Source organism: Streptopelia decaocto (assembly GCF_964273445.1).
Source record: "Streptopelia decaocto genome assembly, chromosome: 7".
In the NCBI taxonomy this organism is placed as follows: Eukaryota; Metazoa; Chordata; class Aves; order Columbiformes; family Columbidae; genus Streptopelia; species Streptopelia decaocto.
This window is the reverse complement of record NC_138661.1, coordinates 61,777,283-61,800,284: the sequence shown is the minus strand read 5'-3', so window position 1 is coordinate 61,800,284 and position 23,002 is coordinate 61,777,283.

Sequence of the window (23,002 nt, the reverse complement as noted above, 5' to 3'; positions counted from 1 at the left end):
AAACACAACAAGACCATAGAATTCTAAAAGCAATGGGTTAGAAATGCAAGAAAATTTGATTATGGATTAAATAGAGTTAGATGCAGAAAAATATAGATTCACAGAACAAAAGTACATTTAAGAAATCAAATACCTGGAAATCTAGTGCTGCTAACCAAGGCTCTCAACCCGACTGGTTAATTAATGTTTTTCAAATCATCATTATTCGTAAATGAATCTCCACAGAAATTATTAATCCCTAGATTAAGTTATTAGCACACATACATACACATTCTTTCTAATCAAAAGAGTCATGAAATCGAGAATTGAAAGCACAAACGGACAAATACCAGAGCAAGTTGAAATATTGGAACGCTAAGGCTTCGTATCCAAATTTCATCAGCCAGAGAAAACCCAGCTAAACCCTGAAATAAAAATGTAACTTGCTTCTGCCACAAGGAATGATGCTTTACTGTGAAAGTTATTCACAAATGTTCAAGGTGTTTCAGGGTGGCCTCACTGGATAAGAAGATGAAATCATAGCAATGAGAGCTGTAGGCTTTGTGGGTGATCTGAACCATTTTTCAGACAGTGAAAAGGTTGCTTGTACTTATTAGAGCAAGAAACTTGCGCAGTTTGAGACAAAAGTTTAATTATCTTAGTTCTAAATCACCCACATTTATAAAGACCTATAACTTCAAAAAGCACTGTAAATACGGCTTTTTCTTTGAGTTCACTCTTCAAATGTGGGTCCTGTCCTAACATGCACACTTTTGGGGAGATAGTCTTTTATTTTTGTCATTAGCTCATTTCTGGCATCTGCATGTTGGGAAATAAGGTGCAAGGAAAGAATCTCTTTTCTGCCAGTAATCACAGCAAGAGAAACACTCAAATGCTACCTTAAAATGGGCAGGTTGTTTAAATTATTGCCTCCTGTAAGTTTTGCAATGGGAAAACAGAAAATCAGATACAGCTTTTGAAGTCTGTAAATTGAAACCTGTATTTTCAGGGGGTTTTGGGTCATGGCATGGCCCAAATAAAAATAAAGGTGTAGGTGATTATAAAACAGAAACTTCAATTCAGATTCCATCTTTCTGATCTGCAAAGCCCATTTTTTCCCTAGTGCTTTCCTTTAAGCCAAGTAATTAGTGTTTTATGAGAGATCCTAATAGTAAAACTGAAGCTCCATCTGTGACTGTTTATACAAATTACATATCTCATCATGCATTATTAGTGGTGCAAAAGAGAAATACGTACTGTATGCATTGCATATTTCTATGTATTCTTGGTATGATGCTTTCATGAGTTGTATTTTGTTTACAAACCAAAAAGAAGTAAAGTATTGCCAAAATAGTGATTCCAGCCATAGTTGCAAATTGCTATCAAAATTAAAGTAACCTTCCAAGACCATTGTGTTCCGACATATATTTAAATACCAATTTCTCAGCCTCTCCCTTACAACCTTCTTAGGACAGGTAAATAATATTTTTATGCAATGAAAGATGTAGAGTGCTTACAGAAAAAAATACCTAAAGGAAACCTTCCTTTTCCCTCTCTAACAATTTTCTGAAGCTTGCTTTTGAAATACTTGGTGGGAAACAAAAAGAAACTGTTAGGTGAAATAGCGCTGTACTGTAACAAAGCGTTTTATAAGCCTTGAGTTCAATAGCAAACACACAAGCCAGGGGCAGAAGCTGAGGAGGAGGATGAAGTCTCCCAAGCCTCAGGCTGTGCTGGCAGGGGTCTTCTCCCTCCCCACCCCAAAAAGCAAGTCCTTTGTCTTCTCAGCTGCCTTCAGGCTGTGGTTCACCAGTGCAAGTGTCCCCCTCCAGGAGACACTTGAATGAAAAGCTTGAGTGGTGCTTTCACACTTTTCACATTATGTAAATAAGCTGACTTCTAAAAGTTGTGATATACTTACATCCAAACAGACACATTTTATATACCTTGAGGACAACACAGAAACACAGCTAGAACTTACAGCAGAGTTTAGCTGATCATTTGAAGTCTGGATGCAAAGCCAAATTATTTCAATTCTCACTATATTACCCTTAACTATATTTTAATTAATGCCAGTATGGCAGACATGCTAATACCCCAAGAACTTGCTTTGTATCCACCTGATTACTGGTATCTTACCACCAAGTATTGTAGCTTCCAAAGCAAACCAGTCCCTTTCCACAAACACACTGTAATGCTGCGAATGCTTTTCATTAGCTACACGTCCCTCTATGCAGGGGGGTATTTTTACTTGGTACCTGAACAAGCAGCACAGTTTGGTGTTAAAGCAGGAGCATGTTTGTCACAGCTAAGTAAATAATACGCAGTTTCTAAAATAATATAGACCTAGCTGTATTCTCTGTAGGGTTTTAAATGAGCAAACAGAAATTCAGATTTAACATGCAAACATGCTGTAAGTACTTCCCCATGGCTCCCATCTCCATTTTTGCCCCCACAGGGCCTTCACCCTTCCCAGAACTTTCCCTATCTGGAAGCAGGGTAATGATTTTATCACATAGCAACGTAGATATTACACCATTTTTGACTGAGATCATACTTGAAGATCAAACCATTTTTTGCTAAAGGTAGCAAGAAAAAGCATAGTGTTCCCAAAGCACTGCCCCTCACCCACACAGGTATGCTAAGCCAGCGAGGGGTGATGGGGACATGGGGGCTGCCCAGGATGGGATCAGCGCCCTGGCCCTGGAATAAGTTGAGCTCCTGCAATTTCCACGGGGCTTTAGAAAGTTACAATGCCACCCATACATGCAAACATGTACGCTGACTCAAAAGCAGAGACAGGCTCCCTGTGCAATGCAGAGGGAGGTGGAAGCTCCATGTTCTCTGCCAGCGTTCTTCCTCACCCACCCATGCCTGTGTCTCCACAGGCATGGGGGACACACAACTTTTCTCTTAAAGAGTCATTACACAGCATAAACTCCATTTCAATTAATGATCTTGGTAAGTCACAGGCAATTTATTGTTATCATTTGGGTTTCAGTCACTGCAGCATCCCTGTCCCTGGGAAGTTTCACCTCTTTTGTGACAGGATCTGATCTTCACCCCCATAAGTGTGCTGCCCAGGGAGCAGCTTCATGTCTGTGCACAAGGAGCAGCCAAGCTCAGGATGGTGACTACGGGGCATTTTCTCTACTTTGGCACATTTCTACGAACCTGGCACACTGTGCTTCATACAACACCCTCCCCTGCCACAGTCTGGGTGTCTCTCAGAGAAGTCTTGATAGTGTCTACAAGGCAGAAATTTCCCTGTGCCCCCAAGATGCTCCCCAGGTACAAACTGCAACTTCGGAGCTGTATGAAACCCCATCACATTGTGATACAGTCCAGCATTGTAATATTTTTGATGTGCCCAAGCTTAAATACTGAAGGGCTTGCATGAACGGTGATTTTTCAGCATTGTATTCCAGACTCCTAGATCTCAAAAGGCTGCTCATACATCATGCAGTATAAAGGCTAATACGATTTCAGAGGGTGTAGTACATGGCCAAGGTCAAGAACATTTTCTCTCTACAGGCACTTCCTAACCACTTAACAAAAGCTTGTCTTAAACAATAGGTTTATTACGATAAAGACAAAAGAGACTACTTCCTTACAAGGAATGATATTGTATTTAGTGTGTTAACTGTTGCAGACAAAGATATTTAAGAATTGAGAAATCCAAGGTAATGCACAATTAACGGTCTAATTTGCACAGCCATTTATCATGAGTTTTCACACACAAGAGCTTCTTATGAATGGCCTGCTAAATATCCACTTGTAAATACAGATACAGGATTTGTATACAGCAGATACTGTGCCTAGTTTGACTGCGCAGCTACAATCCCAAAACATCAGGAAATAATGAATGTGTGGTAACCAGAATGCAAGCATTTAAATAATTCAGAACTACAGTATTCAACCTCAAAGTTCTGCTTTATTTCTTCTGAAAAAATACACCCAAGACACAGGTCTTCTATTAAAATGAAGCTCTAGAAAGAAAAACCTTGTAATTACAAATCTTCTGTTCCTGAATATACCACTTTTTTCTGAGTAAATATTCGCAAAGCAAGGAAAATGTTACTTTAATAATGGTAATGACTACTCGCAATGCATGTCCAAATGCTACCTGAGAAACAGTGGAACATAATTAAACACAATATTACCAAATAAAAACAACATAGGTTTGGGGCATCTGAATGTTAGCTCTCCTAATGAAATAAATTAAAAAAAAATAAATAAAACATACAGTACTTTGCTTGCACTGTAATTTGTCAACTGTTGAGGAAATTGGCATGTCTTTTCTGCTGATTTATTGGTTAATCCCAACAATTCATTGCAGAAAAGGCCAACAGTGAATTACAATGTGAGGAAAAATTAAGCAGTGCATTTTAAAAGCATTTAACTATACAGCTCTTAAAGCAAATTTCAAAGTTCTCATAGACGTAGCTAAAATATTTTGGGTACTACTGGAGATAATAGTTTAACAGTTTCAAATTTTGTCTCTCTTTTAAGTGTTATATCCTCTATAGTTGATTTGCTAATATTGTTTCTTAGATTTGTTTTCAAATATGTTTGAAAAAGATATAAACCCTGGGTTCCTAAAATACCAACCAGGAAGGGGGCACTGGATATATTATGCTGATTTCTTAAGCATTGGCATTTTTGATATTTCTATGCATCAGCTAAGCAAATCACTTAATTCAAGACAATGACTAAGCCTGCTTATTGTAATGGGACTACTTCTTGCTAAGCATTAGACAAGTTTTGAAATTTTTATATATATATATATGACTATGCACTTCTAGACTTACCTTATTTTCAGAGAAAATAACCTGCACACCTTTAAAATTCTATTCATTTAAAGTAAGTTTTCAGATAAGTGTTAGAAGCCAGAGGTATAGAGTTTCTTAAATACTGAAGAGGAAGCAAGTAAGGGACCGGGGAAGACAGGACCTCAGGTCCCTCTTTCCCTATTCACTCCCACACACAGATATAGCCTTTGTTAGGACTAAACCATCAGAGTTAAGTTTGATACTGGTTTTCACATTTTGTTTCTATGTTTCTTTTCCTCCCCTCTATTTAAAAATATCAGCTGCAGGTGATATGCATAAAATATTGCTAATCAGATTTCTCTTTGGTTTTACAAAGCAAGAAATGAAAACTAAAGAATACCTTCAGCTGAGGTACTAGGAGCTGTGCAAATTAAACCTCACTTGCTGCTTTGGGGCATAATTCAAATGCTATAGTTAATGGGAGCCTTGAAAAAGTACAGCAGGTTTATAAACAACACATTTCCAGGGCAAACCTACACCACCCGATACAGTACAGTGCAAAAAAGATACCAGAGGCAGTTTACAGTTCACATCTGGTTTACACCCTCAGATTGCACCCTCTTTTTAGGCAACACATTTAAACAGTACATTGGGCTCCACCTTAACTGCATTAAGGTCTTCTGTCTCTTGATGCTTCTTTCAGAGAGCTGTGCCAGAATCTCAATAGCTACTTTTCAACCTGAATTTATTCAAAGCAAAATTATACACATTTGTTCTCCCATCAGATCTGCATTAGTTTAATTATAGTTTCGGGGTACACAATGAACATGGTTGTTTATGGGTTGCATCCCTTAATTTTGGCCCTAAATTATCTCCATAGTAACTGCACCAAATGCTCTATAATTGGGTCCTTGGTTGCAAATTCCATGCTGCACCTTGGAATTTCTTTAAATTGAAGGCGCAGAGCACTTTTCCGCTCCTGAAATTCTTCAGTACAGTTCATTTCACTGATCCTTAATTGATAAGTTTCTCAAATTCTTCCCTTCTGAAATTACTTTGGTGCTTATGTACATCCTCCTATGTAATTTAAACTGAATCACTTGTGATAACTTGTTTCAAAGTTATCATCTCCACATTCCTCATAACTGTGCTATTTTAGCTAAAATTGAGTTAATTTCCTTCATACAGTTAGAATATTTTCTTTTTAGTAGCAAGCATGGTCTTGCTATGGATTTAGTACGAGAATAATGTGAAAACATGCTAGGTTTCCCATGCTTTGCCTGAGAAGAGTTAACTTCTTTCTTTCTGGTAGCCAAGCTGTGTTTTGGAAGGTATGAACTCACTGATATTTTGGTGCTCACCAAGGACACTACAGACTATTTCAATTTTCCAGCTGCAGGTGCAGATAGCAGCTGGGGGGGGCAATAGCAGGACAGCACCTAGAGTGACATCCAGGTTAGTCAATGAAATATTCTCTACCATTAGCATCATGCTCTGCATATAGCTGGAGCTGGCTCTTCCAGCTAGTTAGTTAGTTAGTTCGTTCAGTTTGGTTACTTCCATTCCATTTGGAGTTCAGTGTTAGTTCGGCCTTTTACTGTTCTGCTGTTTCGCAGTTGGCCTCTGGCCTTTCTGCCTTTTGCCTTTTTATTCTCCTGATGGGATTGGCTGTTTGATACCGGAGGGCACTTTCTCTCTCTCCTTTACAAAAAGACTGTAGTTTGCAAGCAATTGCATTGAGTTTCACTTATTTTATATATATGCATATATGTATATATATATATAAAATTAATATTATCTTATTAAACTGTTCTTATCTCAACCCTTTGTTTTTATCTTCCCTTCTAATTCTCCCCTCCTTCCCACTTTGAGGCATGGAGGGTGATCAAGCAGCTACCATGGTCCTACTTGCAGGCTGTGATTAAACTACAACCATAACTTACTAGAATTAAGTGTAAGGTATCATCATCATATGGTTGGCTCCACACAATACAGGCAAAACTGAATTTTGATACCTTAAGAATAAGCATAAAAACTTTCCAAGACAGTCTCAGGCACAAAACTTCACCTTCATCGTCCTACCAAAGGTAAGCAAGCAAATCTTGTCTTTGCCATGGCCACCTACTCTTCAAGCAGTGAACTCACCAGGAATTTAGTCGAGCAGTATCCTGCTTAGCTGTGAAATGCGAGCTCCAGGTGACCTTGCTCAGTGATGCTGTCTTGTCATCTCATTTCGCACTCCCACACTTTGCTCTGCAGTAGTAAGAACAAACAGCAATGTGGAGGATGCACAGACTGAGCTCATCAATTACAGTAGTCCTATGCGACTGCCTAGAGAAAAGCCACCTCTGCACATTTATCTGGGCACTATGTACAAAACTGAACAATGCATGGCAGAGACAAGTACTATATGACACAGATTTGGGCTTTCAGGAGAATGGCAGTTCTATTGACTAACTAGCACTTTATATTTAACATTTAACCAGATTATTTTAATTGGGTAATAATTCTATGTATTAATTTCTGAGACCAGACAGGCTTATTTTAAAAATAACAATAATAAAAATAAATCAACAAAACTCAAAACAAAGCCGGACAATAAATTCTGCAGATTCTAGAAATTATTTGCCATTATTGCAGGCATTTTTTCGTTAGATTTCAAAGTCTTTGCCTTGGAACCAGCCAGCCATCCTATAACTGAACCAGAGAACCTGTCAAAGAACAAATTTCTGAAATAACAAGATATTATTTAGAATAAATATACTAAAATAAAAAATAGCTGTTCAGCTAGCTCTAAAGATTAACCCCACTTTTCACCCTTACAAGACAGGGTAGTGTGCTAAATGTAGAAATATCTAACCAATGAGAATACAAGCTATAAGCCCTTAAAAAAGAAAAAATAAACAAACAAACAAGGAAATCTGGGGTTTGGTTGGGTTTTTTGTTTCATTTTTGTGGGGGTAGGCTTGGGTATTTTCCCCTCTTTTTTTGCCTTCACAAACTCAGGTACCACTTTTGGGTCCTGCCTAACCCTGAGTACTCAACACAAACCAGTAGCACCCACCACCTTTCAAGAAGGGAGATACAGTCACTTGTCCATTGTCCCACACAGGCAGACTCTACTTGGAGGACTAGCAAGGACTGACAGGAAAACCTGATAAGAAGCTTTCCATGTTGCTACTCCCAAACTCTGCATTTCGCCAGGATATTCACTGACCCGATCCTCCATCATTGCCAGATCACATCTGCCACTTGGTTGGCATTAGATTTTAAAAAGAAGAGGCACTTTGCCACAAACCACTTCAGTCAAAGGACTTCTGCTATTTTTGTGATGGGAGCGCAGACCTGAAGGTGCTGAACTTCCCGCATCACAGCATCCCAAGTCATCGGAAACCACGAGATCAGTAACGAAATCTCAGAACTTTATCCAAACTGATTCTCCCCATCAGGGCACTGGTGGTTACTGGTTAGGGACCTGTGACACGTCGCTACCTGTAGAGGTTGGTAGTGTCTGTGGTGTGTAGGGGTAGATGTGTATTTGGGACAGACTGAAGACAGAAAGCAAATAGGAGCAGGTCTGGTGAAAATATTGCCCATCTAGAAGACAACAACCTGTCTCCTTTCTGCAAAACTCCTCCTGCCTCCTAGAAGGAGCCTTTCCTGTGCAAAGAAAGGAAGAATGGGCTCAATTATAATTATACCTGACTATCGGCAAGTACTTAAATGGAGAAAACCCGACTCAAAGTAGAATTCTAACACCTGAGCAGCTTTTCTATCAAGTCTCAGAGGCTTTTTAGGTGCTTCAGCAGTTCAGCCATGAGACCAGTACACTGATCAACTCGGGAAAACACACTATGGAAAAATAAGATTAGGCTTCTTATTATACTGCATAAAGCACATTCATCAGTACTAGTGACCATTGCAATTCTGAAAGTAAATAGCTCCTGTACGATTAAAATATTTTTTATCTGTTGAGTCTTTAATACACTCACAAACTGCGAAATCTGGCAAAACATCACTTTAACTACATATTTTTGCCTGTTGCTGCAGGGGACTGTCATGCAGACAATGCCCTTAAAGAAAACAAAACAAACCGCAATAATGTAACAACAAAAACCAAGCAAGTACACATACACACATGCAAAATTGAAAACATCATCCAAGTAATTTACAGGAGGGTTTAATTTGGGCCACCTCAAAACTACATGGGTCAAAACTAATAGGAAATTTGTGAGGAACCCCTCAAAACTGTCTTGGAGAGTGAAAAAAATATCTTTGAAGATAAATTTCCCAACTTGTTAGTGAAGTTGTCAGCAGCAATGTCCAGTAACAGCAACGCAAGGCCAGGTTCAATATGTTTCTCTGCTTAGGAAAATCCAAATCTTCACTTCTCACTCCACAAGTCAAAATCATATACAGCCTCTGCACGTGTGCTCTCAGCTTCTGCTGTTGATACCCTCCAGATAGCACAACATATATAAATATTTATTGAGACCAAACCAAACCAAAACCCCAGCATATGAAAGTGATTCTATTGCCTGGTCTTATGGTCAATTTTCTGACAGATGCAAGTTCATGTTCTTGTGGGAAAAGCGGAGAAACAGCAGTCTTCTTTTCTTGTGCTCATTTAAAGTTGAATATGCTTTGTTCAATTTTCCCTTCTTCCATTGTGATGAGAAAATAAATAGCTAAGATTTGCTCCAAATCAAAGTAAGTTTTCTGCCAGCTTCCCTGCCCCCCCGGCAGCTGATCTAAAGACTATTTAAAAAAAAAAAAAATCACTTATTTCCAGATACTTAATTGTGATTGAGATCTGGAACCAACAGGATTACCAAGAGGAAGTGGCACAAGTATGAGTCCCATCTGTTGGCTGATATTATCTAGAAACTAGATGGGACCTTTTATACCCCACCAACAAATTACACGCCAAAAAAAAAAAAAATCACATCAGAGCATACAGCATCTGACAGGTTATTATTGGGAAACCTATCGACAGCTTATCAGTGGGAAATATCAATACTGTCTCAGGAGAATCACACTGTACTAATTCAGGAAACCTGGAGAGATCGCTCTGAAGCCATCAAATGACACAGCAGATGAGAAATGTTAAGTACAACAAAAGTTAGTAGCAGGATAACCTACCTCACCAGGGTATGAATCTCACCAGAGAATGAACTGAAAAGATGCACCTGAGAACAATATGAAGGGATGAAGCAGCACCTCGAAGAGGTGTTTGGCTGCACCTGCACCACCTCACAACAAAACTATCACTCAGCATTTCCAAAAATAAATTTTGTGATGGAATTATGACACCAGAGTGTACATTGCAAAGGTTTTTGTGTGTGTGACAAGATGATCTGATTTCACTTGCCAAACTACATTTGCAAAGTTCAGTGCCTTTGCCTTGTGCACATGCACACATTCATTTTTTAAACAAAATGATGTCATCATGTTACGCTTTTATGCTCAATATAATGCTGTCACTTCTTAGAAACCCCATATTAGTGTGATATTATTAATTCAGATAACTAGAAATTTATTTATTCAATAAGAACAAAAGCTATCATATCCTTTCCACATTACCTGAACTCCTTAGCTGCTCGTTATTTCTTACATTGAGAACTTCATCATCTTTCCAAACTTGAAATTAAGGATCACTGTTCATTGCAATAGGTCATTTCCTTGGTCCTTACTCTGCTGTTACAAGGGAGTTTATGGGACCTGAAGCTCCACTATTCCAAGGGAGCACACCGGACATAAAGCTCAGCTATAGGGGCCGCTGGGAGATGCCCAACCATAGGGACAGTGCTTCATGGGCCACGTTGACCAACTCCATGCTACACTTCAAACTTCTGCAGGAGTACTGGTGCTCACTGGCATGAGAAAGGCACTGTAGGCAGGGAGGAGGATGGTAAGGCCAACACAAGCTGTGAGATGCAGCTTCCCACTGGGAAACCATCCCTTGACAACAGCTGGGAGCTGGCTGAGGACAGTCCAGCATTGGTGTTCAGGTATCAAGAGCTTCCCCAGAGAGGCCAAGGGATCAAGGATGGCAGAAAAGGTATTTTGTAGCCACATACAGGACACAGTTGAAGAATAATCCCACTGAATGTATGAGGTGCCCAGATTCATTCTGATTTTAATGCTTATTGATTTTATTATACTGCTTTTACATGTTGTCTGCTAGCACTTTATAAATGTTTTATGTAAAATAAATAATTCAAGAAAGACACTGCTTTCTTCAGTAAGGTTTATGACATCATGAGAGCTATTTTTTGTTACTCTGTTGACTACAATGATGAAAGAAAAAAGAAAACTGGGACCTAGGCATTTCAAACGTGACCATTTTCTAAATCAGAGCTGCTTTTTGTGTTGCAGCAACACTATGTTCAGGACTGTATTAGATATACAACATAATATAGTTCTATCCCTTTCTGCTGCTGTTTTTAACATTTTTCCTCCCTTCTGACCCTTGATCACAAAACCACATACTTAAACTGATTGCATTTTGTTGTATTTTGGTGTTATTTCATCTTTATTTCCCTATGATTTATTCTCCTTTTGTTCTACTGTCTTCAGTAGCAATTGCATTATATCAAAGGGAGAAACTGCAAACTGAAAAAGCCACTTTCAAATTAAGTGAATAAGTTGGCATCTGCTTTTTTAACAACTTCTTGGTTTAGTGATATGACAACAGCCAACCAATCATAATGGTTAAAATCTGTTTGGCAAACTGCTTCTAATAAAACCATACACTTCCTTACATACACTCGCCCTGAAACACTTTCCAGTCAATTCTTGTGGATCACACTATGAGATCAAGAATTTACCTACATGATATCTTTAGCAATGATGTCTCAGTGTCAATGGATTTTATGTCAGCACATTAACACTTACACTCATCACTGAAAGGAGTTAAGAGATTATAAAACTTGGTTACATATCTGTATTTCTTACAGCCGTAAAGCTTCGTCTTAATCTTTCTGTATAGAAGGTTTCCTGACTTTACAGAATCATTGCAGCATATTGGAAATTACATGAAATTAAAAAATCCTGCCTGGGGCACACACACATACACACAGATTGTGTTGTGCAAATCTTGCTGCAAGTCATGATAAAGTCAGAATACTGCTCACCTGCCAGGAGTCTGTTCTGGAGGGCAGATGGAACAAATGGAAAGAGATTGGGAAACAGAGACATTCTACTTCGTTAATTTTGTCCAGAAGAATTTTTTTTATGTACTTTTCCAGCGGTCTCAAAATCTATTCAAGACAGGGTAGAAATCTAAGGGTAACTCCTCTTTTTTGAAATTTAACAAACATACAGTCAAATCTCCGTCCTACTTTCACTCCAATGAATCACCACAATGCTTTATAACAGAAACTTGCTAGACTACAAATCAGCTCAAACCTCGCAAACAGCAAGGAAGTAAAATGAGAGCTTTATTTACTCTTCAGTGAAAATATTGAGCCGTTAAGTGTCTAATGCCGTTCACCATCTTTTACTATCCTGTTCACTAGATTCTACTACTTCAGCATGTTTCTTAGCTCTGACTCAGACAGCACTGTTTTAGAAATGTTAAGTGCTAAAAATACTAGGTGAATGAAAAAAGGGAGCTCAAAATAAGAGTATTGTTTCAGAGAATAATGAAATTCATTAGCATATTTTCAACCATTATTGTTTAACAATCCGAAAATTTTGGTCTTACACATCCACGCATTATATCCTTGCAATATTCTTAAGAAGTGGCACAGTCTGAGGGCACAACTAGTAAAAAAACCAAAGCCCTTACAAGGACTGAATCAGGATTAACAGATGGTTGGAAAGCATGATGGATCTTTGCTGCAGCTGATTTCTCATCTCATCTCAGGTACAACCAAAGAGATCACAGCTGGCAGCAGTAAGAAGGAGATAATTCTGCCAGAGAGCAAGGTGTCTTTCTGAAGGAATGGGAACCCTGTGCTAATGCCTGCAGAGATTACAGGACCAGAAGGAATAGTTATGATCACTGTTTAATCTTCTGAATATACATAAGCCTTTCTGTCTTGTAGCTTGCTCTTTTCCATTCAGAACTTGAATGCCATTATCCAACACCCAGCAGTAGATGATGAGCAAACGGTAACAACTGATACTGGTGGCACGAATACTGCTCCATTCAACACCAAACCTACAAAATACATCTCTAGTAACATATCAAAGCTGCTATTATTTCTTCTGGTAGATTTCAAATGAAAAATAAAAAACAAACAAACAAAATAAGCAAACAAAAAACAATAACAACAAAAACCCAACAAAACAAAAAATAACAACAAAAAAACAAACCTACACCACGTTATTTTTCTCTTAATTCGGAGCCTCCTGATGCTTTACTGAAGGTTCATATTTGAGGTCTCTGATCTTCCTTTGGACAAAAGGTGCTCTTTTTTTTTTTTTTTTTTTTTCAGACTGCAAATATAATTCCAAGCTGTCATTAACAGCTACAAATCAAGCAACTGAAGACTAGACATGTATATAAATATTGGGAAACTGCTGGTGTGGAATTCTTCATCTTCACTGACTCCAAATGTGCATGGCCCATAAGAAAGATAAATGAAAGGGTTGGTAGGTGACTGAAGAAGAGACTTGTAGAGCACAGCTTCTTTCTGACTCATTTGAGAGAAAGTCAATGTCCACAGGTAGTGCAGTTCACCAGACCATGTTGCCTTCCCAGGCCCACGAACAGTGGGGTCCCACGGTGGGCAGGTCACTGCTGAGTACACGGGGTCATGAGCTAATGCTGCTTTACCTTCTACACTCATCTTCATCAATGGCCAAAATTTTTAATGAACAAAACACCAATACCATCGCCAAGGCACCAGGACACATATGGCTGCTTCTTAGTTCCATAGCTCTGTACATTGTCTGTAGCAACTGCAAAGCATTCCATGCAGCTTATAAATGAAAGTAAGTGTTTACATGTAAAACAAATTTCCAAAAGTTTTTGTTGGTGGTGGTGGTTTTACTTTTTTGTTTTATATTTATATTTTTTAAAAAATTTTCCCAAGCTTCCTCCGAACTGGTTGTCCCAAAGGCAGTGCAGGTAGCTACAAGAGTGAACAAAACCAGGGGCTTTCCTTGTTGAAAGAGAACTTCCAGCATTAATGCTTTATGTAGGAATCAATAAAACTTGTCTTACAGGTACAAGGTTTCTTACTCAAACCCCACTGAAAATATTTAATATTTTTAAATGCAAAAATTATATATGGATGGATTTTTACTCATATCAACAGTGGAGTTAAGACTTCCTGAAAGAAGGTGTTTGCTATTAGTAATAATACATAGCACACTAAAGGGTTCTACTGAAAAAGGACACTGAGGTAGTCTTTGTGCAGCCAAAGAAATGAACCTATGAAGGGTTTCCAACTAAAGACATAAGAAAGAGTTTAAAAGGTCTGTTGATTTATTAATGATTTATTAATGCAAAGTTTTGTATATACCTGGCACTGTACGAACAAGAAGTCCCCACACTTTTCACAACCATTATATATATATATATATATAAATCAGATAGGTAATACACATTTAGAATAGCAATGCTTTAAGACCAGCATGAGGAAGAGCGCAGAATCAGGTCCTCTGTATTGTAAACTCTGTGACTCTATTATACATTAAGTGACAGTTTCACCTTGTGTGTTTGCTTTTTCATCTGTCTTAAGTTGTAAACAGCAACATTTCTACCCAACTTGCATTCAGACACAATTAACGTGTTCAATGAACTCATAGATCCCATCTTTCTCTGGATACTAAGGCAGTTTTGATGTGCCCTTGTGCTAGCAAAGGGTTAAAAACTTTTCTTATGTTCCTACTGAGTTGTAAACGAAACTGCTGAAGCTGATCAATGACCACTGTTAAGACCTGGAAACCAATTATAAACCTGAAATTTGTGATGAACAAAGCTCTGAAACACTAGGATGAAAACTACTGAATTAGTCCAGTTCATTAAAATCATTAATAGTCATGAAATGAAAACCACCAGAGTCCAAAAAGGCTTAATGCCCTATCCATATTAATTAGATGGGAGCAAATCTGAAGTGAAAAGCAGCACATGCTTTGTAGAATTAGCAATTGCTCTCTACAGACTACACAGATCTCTATTAAAATTCAGTTTAATTAAAATTGATCACGTTAAGAAACTGATGTGGTTAATTAACTGAATTCCTGGACTTCTTTTCATACATTTCACAAATGCATTGTACACTGCTTTCCTGGGTGACAGCTTCTGTTGCAGTGAAAATCTTGATTTCACAGGTTAATGCTGCATGTTCCATGAGGCCTAAAGTTCCCGTGTTCCCCCCAGGAAACCCTGGCAGCCCAGGGAAAACAACAGGCCTTAGAAACTACCAAAATCTACCACCAGAAACCTTGGCTGGAGTCTAAACAGTTTCTCTTGTAGATCAGTGTGGAACTCCAGGCACACATAAGGAAACGTCGCAAGAGCTGTGGTCTCATCAGGTCTGTCATTAGAACTAAACAAAATATACAGGAAAGGTCTATTTCCTGTACATTACAGACAGATGTATATGCCGTATCAGCACAGGTTGACATAAACAGCCAAAGGATCTGGTCAATGCAATTAATGGATAGAAACGTGCAAACTGCAACCCTTTCAGTTTTTGAAGGACATCGTCCCATGTGTCTCACCAGGATGCACGAAAGAACAGGGCTTGGCTGAGGGTTAATCCTGGAGCTGCTCAGGGATGCAGATGTGGTGTAAGCTTCAGTGGTCCAGATGGTGACTCCCAGGGGGCCGGCAGCCAAATACCTCCAAGAGTTTGCAGTATCGTTCTCAAACAACAGGGTAACTATTTCCAGGGTTTTAAAGTGAACTTGGCAGCGTTAGGTTAATGGTTGGACTTGATGATCTTAAGGGTCTTTTCCTAATAATGCTGTGATAAACCACTAGTGCCCTATCAGCTTCAGGAGAAAGACTGAATTTCATCTAATGAAGATTCATTTTTATCATATCGTTGTTTGAAATTATAAGGCATTATGAATTGTGCCATTCTATTTTTGGTAAGAAGATTCCAGTATTTTGTTCGCATGCCCTAATCATTGGCATGGTTTAATCTATGGAAGTAAGTTGATTATGAAGTATTCTGTAAACAATTTTCATATTTTGGAACATCTCCTTCTTACAAAATACCAGCAAATGGTCCAGCACTGGTCCCTTACATCATGCAGCACAAGAAGAGATCAATGCAGCTACTGTTTGAAAGAAAGTGGATGGACGAACATTGGTATTGATACAGCACAGAGGATCATGCTACAACATCAAGATTATAATCCAAACTACCACCCGAGTGGCTTCCCAGTCTTTCAGGGGGCAAAGTGACACGTGAAATCTCAGAGTCTTATAAGCAATGATACTTCTGGATCAGCTCAGGGGAGACTTCAAAGATAAAAACTAAAACTTTTAGAGGAAAGAAGACTATGGCCAGACAACACCTGAAGGAGAGCGGATCTAAGGTCTGAAAATTGCGTGAAGTCTAGATGGAGGCTAAAATAACTACCAGGTAACTATAATACAATATATATATAACTAAACACAGTTTTACATATGAATTTTACACACCTCTGATTTATATTCAAATCTATATGAATAATTGCCCTGGACTTGGTATAACCACATCTCATTCTTCATTACTTCTGACCACTATGTAAATGCTAAAAGCGATATTTTCTTCTCTGAATACATTTTGCTAGTTGACGATCACTATTAGCATTCAGTGATAACACTATACTTTACATACAGATGTTGCATACAGGCCACCAGTGCATGTGGATGGACACACATATGCTCTTATCTATATATGTTTACATAGAACCAACTGCATTTAACTCCAGCGCTGTATTTTTTTAAAAAGAAAAGAAAAGCAACATCTGACTAGGATATAAGATACATGATTGACTCTTAATTCCCTTATGGCCAAACCCTTGTTAATGTCTTGGCCTGTTTCAGTAAAATGATCATGGTTCAAGTAATGTAAAACACACGCATTCAATCATTTTCCTTTTCCCTAAAGGCAAACACTTTCTTATCATGGTGAAACAGAAGCCATGTGCTGATGCACTGGAGAGCCAAAGTTCTTTTAAGCCTCATCAGAAAATTGAATACTTACTGCAACCTATCATTTGGAACTGCAGACTAAAACAAAGGCATAATGCAAACAAACACAGGAGGTTCAGTCAGCATTATCTAGTATTGCATAAGCCTATACAGCTGCCTTACAAAATGAGAATACACAGGCAAAGACCTAAAATCAAATAGAATAATTTAACTCCAGTTAAAAAAAAAAAAAAAAATCACATCTATTCATATTTAAATCAGGATTTCATAGTCAATAGTTAAAATACAATCAATTGAAAGGAGATGCTTTTGATATGCTTGCCTTGGAAGAAGGGTTATTTTAGGACAGCATTCTCCCAAGTAACCACAAAGAGGGCAAGGCCTAAACACAGCATCCTTTCATAATCCTCTTTCTATAATAAAAAGGGAATATTCATATTTTGAAAAACTGAATGACAGTATCAGTACTACTGTATAAAATACAAGAGAATAAAACAAACTACATGGTAACTAAAGCAAGTCCTGCACTGGTAAAAAATATCTTAGAAAATTCTATTCTAAGTCTCCTTAGGGGCTCCTATCTTCTCTTTCTCAAGGGGGCTTCAAAATTTCCGTCGTGGATATGGTCAAACTGTATCTATTCCCTGTTGTCCCTTTCAAAGTAAAAGTTGTGGAGCTGACAGGACATGAGAGGTGACAGAAAGGGAACAAAAAACGTCTGAGGATCAGAACGGGCCAGACCCCAACCCTAAGTGATGTCCCGAGCACTCAGTACTGAAGGTGCAGTGTTTTCTGGATCCACTCTGGCCCCAATCTCTCCTGCACTCTGCTCCCTGGAACTAAAACTCCAACAGCTCCCAGCATGCAGTGTCCCCCTGGGACACAGGCTGGTTTCCAAAAGGGTGACAGGAAACCCTTCCCCATCCAGCTGTGAATCCATCCTTTCCCCATCATCTCTTTTCTAAGAGAGGTAAACTCCAAACCAGAATATCCAGTTTATATAAAGGGTCATCTCTCCACTGCTTTCCTACCGAGGCCCTTTTCTTTCTGCTAACATGGTTTAAATACAAGTGTTAGATCCATTTCAGCAGTGGATGACACAACCTCCTGTCAGTGTTTTAGAATTAAAGATGGAATTAAACAACAAGTGGGAGCAATTTTCCCTGGTAATTAAAAAAAGCTTCAGATTCAGATTACACTTTACAGGACCTTCAGCCCCATAAATGAAGAATTACAGTTTATTCAGCCCTTTTTAGCGCAACCTTTGCCTACAAGTACTTTTGCAGTAGAACAAACATTTGCACAGTACAGGTTTTATATGAGATTCAGAGGAACAAGAGGAACAAGGCTGATGAAACAATTCCACACCATGAACAGGCACAGCACTTCCAGCAAGTCAGACTTCATCATAAATAGTTATGAAGGAAATGATACCCAACAAAACTGAACACTGAGACCAAATCTTCATCTATTTCATAACCACACAAAGCTACTATTATATAACTCGGGTAGGTTAGTGGCTTCCTCCTGACTTATATGTGAAGCCAAGAAAAGGAAACAGAAAATCCTGGAGCTACCATTGTAAAAACAGCATCTGTAGCAGCCCAGTTTAAACAGATTAGGAGGGTAAAAACCAAACAGAAAACGACACCAATTTAATTCACATTTAAGTGCCAGAAACAGCAGAACCAAAGCCATGTTTACCAAAAGGCTAGTTTAAAATCAATAATTGAAAAGTACTCCGCTCCTTTATGTTGTTGACATCAGACTATTTTATATGACTTTCGTATGCCTCATACACAAAGTATGTAAATTCAATAACCCCTCGTCTGGGCTCCTAAATACATCCTGGGTTCATTACCTGCAGCTGTAGGTACAAAATGCAGACTTTAGCTGGGGTCAGGGTAGAAAATTATGTAAATAATTTAAATGAACATGTGCAAAATGAGGCACTGCCAGAAAAAGTTACTGCTGGACCTCATCTCCAAAGTCTGTTTGAGTGTATTGAAAGGAAACTGTGCACTGCTGAAATTCTCACAACTGACTTCGGAAAAAAACAGTCAACATTAATTCTCCGTACTGCAGTACTAAAGCTACACTAGAGCACAGTTTAGCCCCATATCTTGCCGACTTGTTAGCATCAAATCAATGAATATATAAAAATTGTATGTCTTCTCTTCCTATGCACAGATTTAAAGATTTCACAGAATATTAAGGCTTGTTTCATTATTTCTTGATGAATTCCTAAGAAGCTGAAGTAACAGCTGCAGTCAAGATGTAGCTAATATGTATTTCTTCCTAGTATCTATTTCATAACTTCCTTTTATTTTCATGATGATTATAATTTCCAAAATAATTATTTGTATTCTTAGGTACCTAAAATAAGTGCTGCGTTCATACGCTGAACATCAACTACCTCCTGAAAGAGCAGGCTCATCAGGATATTTCAAGGGAATGTTTATCTTGGCTATCTTCATCTAACTTGAGGAAATTAGCAGCAGTGTCTGACAGACTTGTTATTGTCCTGTGTTTTGTCATTTGCCTTAGTGTGACCCTTCATCCTATGAAGATCATCAAAATTTAAAATGCTTGAAGTGGAAATGGCAAGACTAAAATTCCAGGAAAAGGAATTAGTAATTGGATTTTATATGTGAAAGTCTGCCATACTATATAATTACATTTGAATGAAAACAAAACAAAACAAAACCTTATTCCTGAAGTTTGGGAAGGTAACGCTTACTTTGGATGTACGAAATACATAGATGCCTCATACGAATTATATACCTTGTCACACACAATTCTAAAAGTTGAATTATTATATTTAGCTAAATGCACAAATGATTGCTATTGGTAAAATGTATGAATTATTCCTACAGTCAGATTACAACCTACGTCTTGCTGCTGTATGGGAAAAAAAAAGTTTTAAAAATTACAAGTTAAATCAGCTAGAATGACATGGAAAATTGCTGCACAGGACAGAACATGATACATACAAAGTGCCCATCCTCAGTAAGTTCAGTTACGGTTCATCATATCATACCAGAGCCCCCAATTCCATAAGCTATTCTTGTGCTATGCATGGAACAAGGAGCTTTGAAGCAACCTCTTGTGTTAATTTTGCATGAAAACACCATCTGGCCCTAAACAACTATCTAGGCTATGGATCTGTTATAGCCTAGATATGGTCACTGTGATATTGAAAGGTCAAAGAAGGGTCTAATTATATGCCTTAGTACTTAGAGGCCATGGTCACTGGAGCATGAACATAATCACTCAGGCCAAACAAGACTCATTTATAATTTTAATTATCAGTGAATCAGACATCTCTCAGAGAGTTGTTCCATGTAAAAGAATTATATGACTGTTGCTCAAAATAACTGTCTTGTCTTGTTTGTCTCTAAAATAACCCCTTGAGATATTCTCCATTAATTCCCTGTTGATATATTTAGCATCCATCAATCTGCTCAACCACTGGATATTAACGTGTTTGCAGTACTGTATAATTGCACACACACAAAAACCTAGTGTTACAACAGTATGATCTGTTACAACACAGTTTTCAAAAATCCAGAATTCCAAACCTGAGAAGTATCGAATTAGGGCTGGTCATAAAATTCCATTCACTCCTTAGTGTGAAATGACGCAATGTACACAAAACAGATTGTAATGATATTTGCTTCGTTCATTGCACATGGTAGAGTTTTTTGAGGGAAGGGAACTGAACTGTAATCAAAGGAACACCCACTTCAGCTGTTAGGTGGAAAAACCAAAAATATATATATATATATATATATATATGTTTTGAAAGAGACCAGGATGATACCAAACAAGTTGACCTGGAAAGCGTATACAACTTTTTCAACAGTTCTATATGACGCTATGTAAATCACTGGCATCACTTTTTTTTTTTTCCCCTCAGATGGTCACTAATTCCTTAATTTTCTTTTTGTCAGTCCTGACTTCAGGCACAGGGTTTGATTTCCAGAGGTGTGAATAAAGTTCTGCAAATAGAGCGTGTTCAAAGTGACCTCAATGCAAGCTGAGCTTTCAATAGATGAAGTACCTGTTGCCACTAAATATTCTCAAGTGGATTTCTTAGTCATCTTACATTCAGTATTCAAGAATCAGTGCAGTGGTTCCCAGCTCTTTTGAAACAACCCTTATAAGCATTGTTTTCCCATCCTACTGATCTCTAACTTTCACCAGTTTTACTTTCTCATTGGACATTCTTTGTGCTCCCCACTGACCTCTACCATCAACACTTGACCAGGTGGAAAGACCGCAGCTCACTGAGGCTTGGGAGCATGAATGGTGATTCCTGCAGCCAAAGAGGACCACTGGAACCATAGTCACTGCTGGAGGCACGGCTGTGCTGGATAATGGAGCTGTAATAATCAATGAAAAGCTTATGAGGAAGTTGTTAATTCAGGGTCAGATAGAAGCAGTAGGCATTAAGATAAACACTTCACACTAGAAGGTAAAGTACTACATATAAATAGATTTATACAAGCTATAAGGGACAGGAGTTTATAGTGGTAAAAATGGTATGCCATGATTCCTACTACTACTACTACTAGTCAAAAAAAAAAAAAAAACAGCAAAAAAAAATACCCTCAATAGAGTCATTACTCAGATCACTGATAAAAGACTTGAGTCTGTTTCAGTCTTCAGCTACATCAATGTCGTTACACCTGGCAATTTGTTTTGTGTAATTAAAGGTCCAGGAAGTGTTTTTCTGCTCTTTACATGATTTTTTATGTACTACTGCCTTACTTACAGAAAGACCATAATAATAGTCACCCACTTGTCTGCTGGACATCTGAAGATCTGTGAAGAGGCATCCCTCACAGCCTCTGTCAAAGGGATGGCTGGACCATCAGCCCACTGAATAATCTTAGCTGGGTCGTGATGGGGAACCAAGCCTTGCCAGCTCAGCTTCCTGGGGGGCATCGACTGTGCTGTCAGCCCTGCTGCCCCCTCTAAGCCCAACTGCCCTCATCATCTGTTTCCAAGGTAGCCTAGTTGCACTTCGGACAACACATCGTGCCCAGGGTTCACTTCCTCCTGCTTGATGCCTTGGTCACTGACTGCATAGAGGGCTTTGTTTTCCCAAAGGGCCTCAAGATCCCCCTTAACCAAAAAAATAACATAATCTACAGCTCAGCAAGTTACATACGCTCGCATTTAACTGGCATGAACTTCGAGGGGACCACTCACACACTTAAAAGTTAAGGAAGTACCTAGTATTTTGCTGAACAGGGAGAACACCCTCCACTACACAGCTAAACTTGCTTCATTTTCCACTACCTTATATCCATTAAACACTCTACCACCACTGAAATCAGCAGTTACATCATCACCACCAAACTGGAGTAGCCTACACTGTGGAGTAGAGTATGCTCAGACATGCAGAAGATTCTCCAGTCCTGGTCACCCCGTCACCAGATTTGTTGACCTGCTGTACCTGGGCTCCCTTCTTGCTAAACAACCCATCTCCTTCCAGAGGCAAGTGCCAGCACTGGGAGACGATGGGTGCTCAGAGCAGGTCTGACTGTCAGCAGAAGTCTCGATCCGCACCATCTGTGTTTACAGCCAACAACCAGTGTCACAAATCACTACTGGACTGCGGGCACAACCCTAGTGACGGCTGTTCTAAGCACTATGCGTGCATATTCTCTTTGCAAAATAGCCTTTCAATAGGAACAAATGTTTAGCAGTACAGTTTAAGTCTTCAGGGAAAACAAAAATCTCATACGCACGCAGTTTCAGTGCTATGTTGAATTTGCGCATCTGGAAAAGAATGCTTAACACATTTGACCAAGTTCAATGCTATGTCACATACTGCCACTGCTACCAGCCGCTTTACACATGCATAGGTTAACGCAGATTTCTCCCATGCTTATATTAATAAATGGCTAGATAGACAAAGAACAGATAGTTATGTAGTCAAAGCAGCTGGAGTAAAAAGTAGAACTAGAATCAAAGACAAAGATACTTATTAAACAGAAAAAAGGTAATAAATTGGATCATTTGCTTCCATATTTATGCCTTCAATCGTTAATCAAATCCATTTCCATTTCTAATTTTACAATTTTTCTTTTCTTTTGACCTTTAATAAAATGTTTCAATTGATCAAGGTAATAAA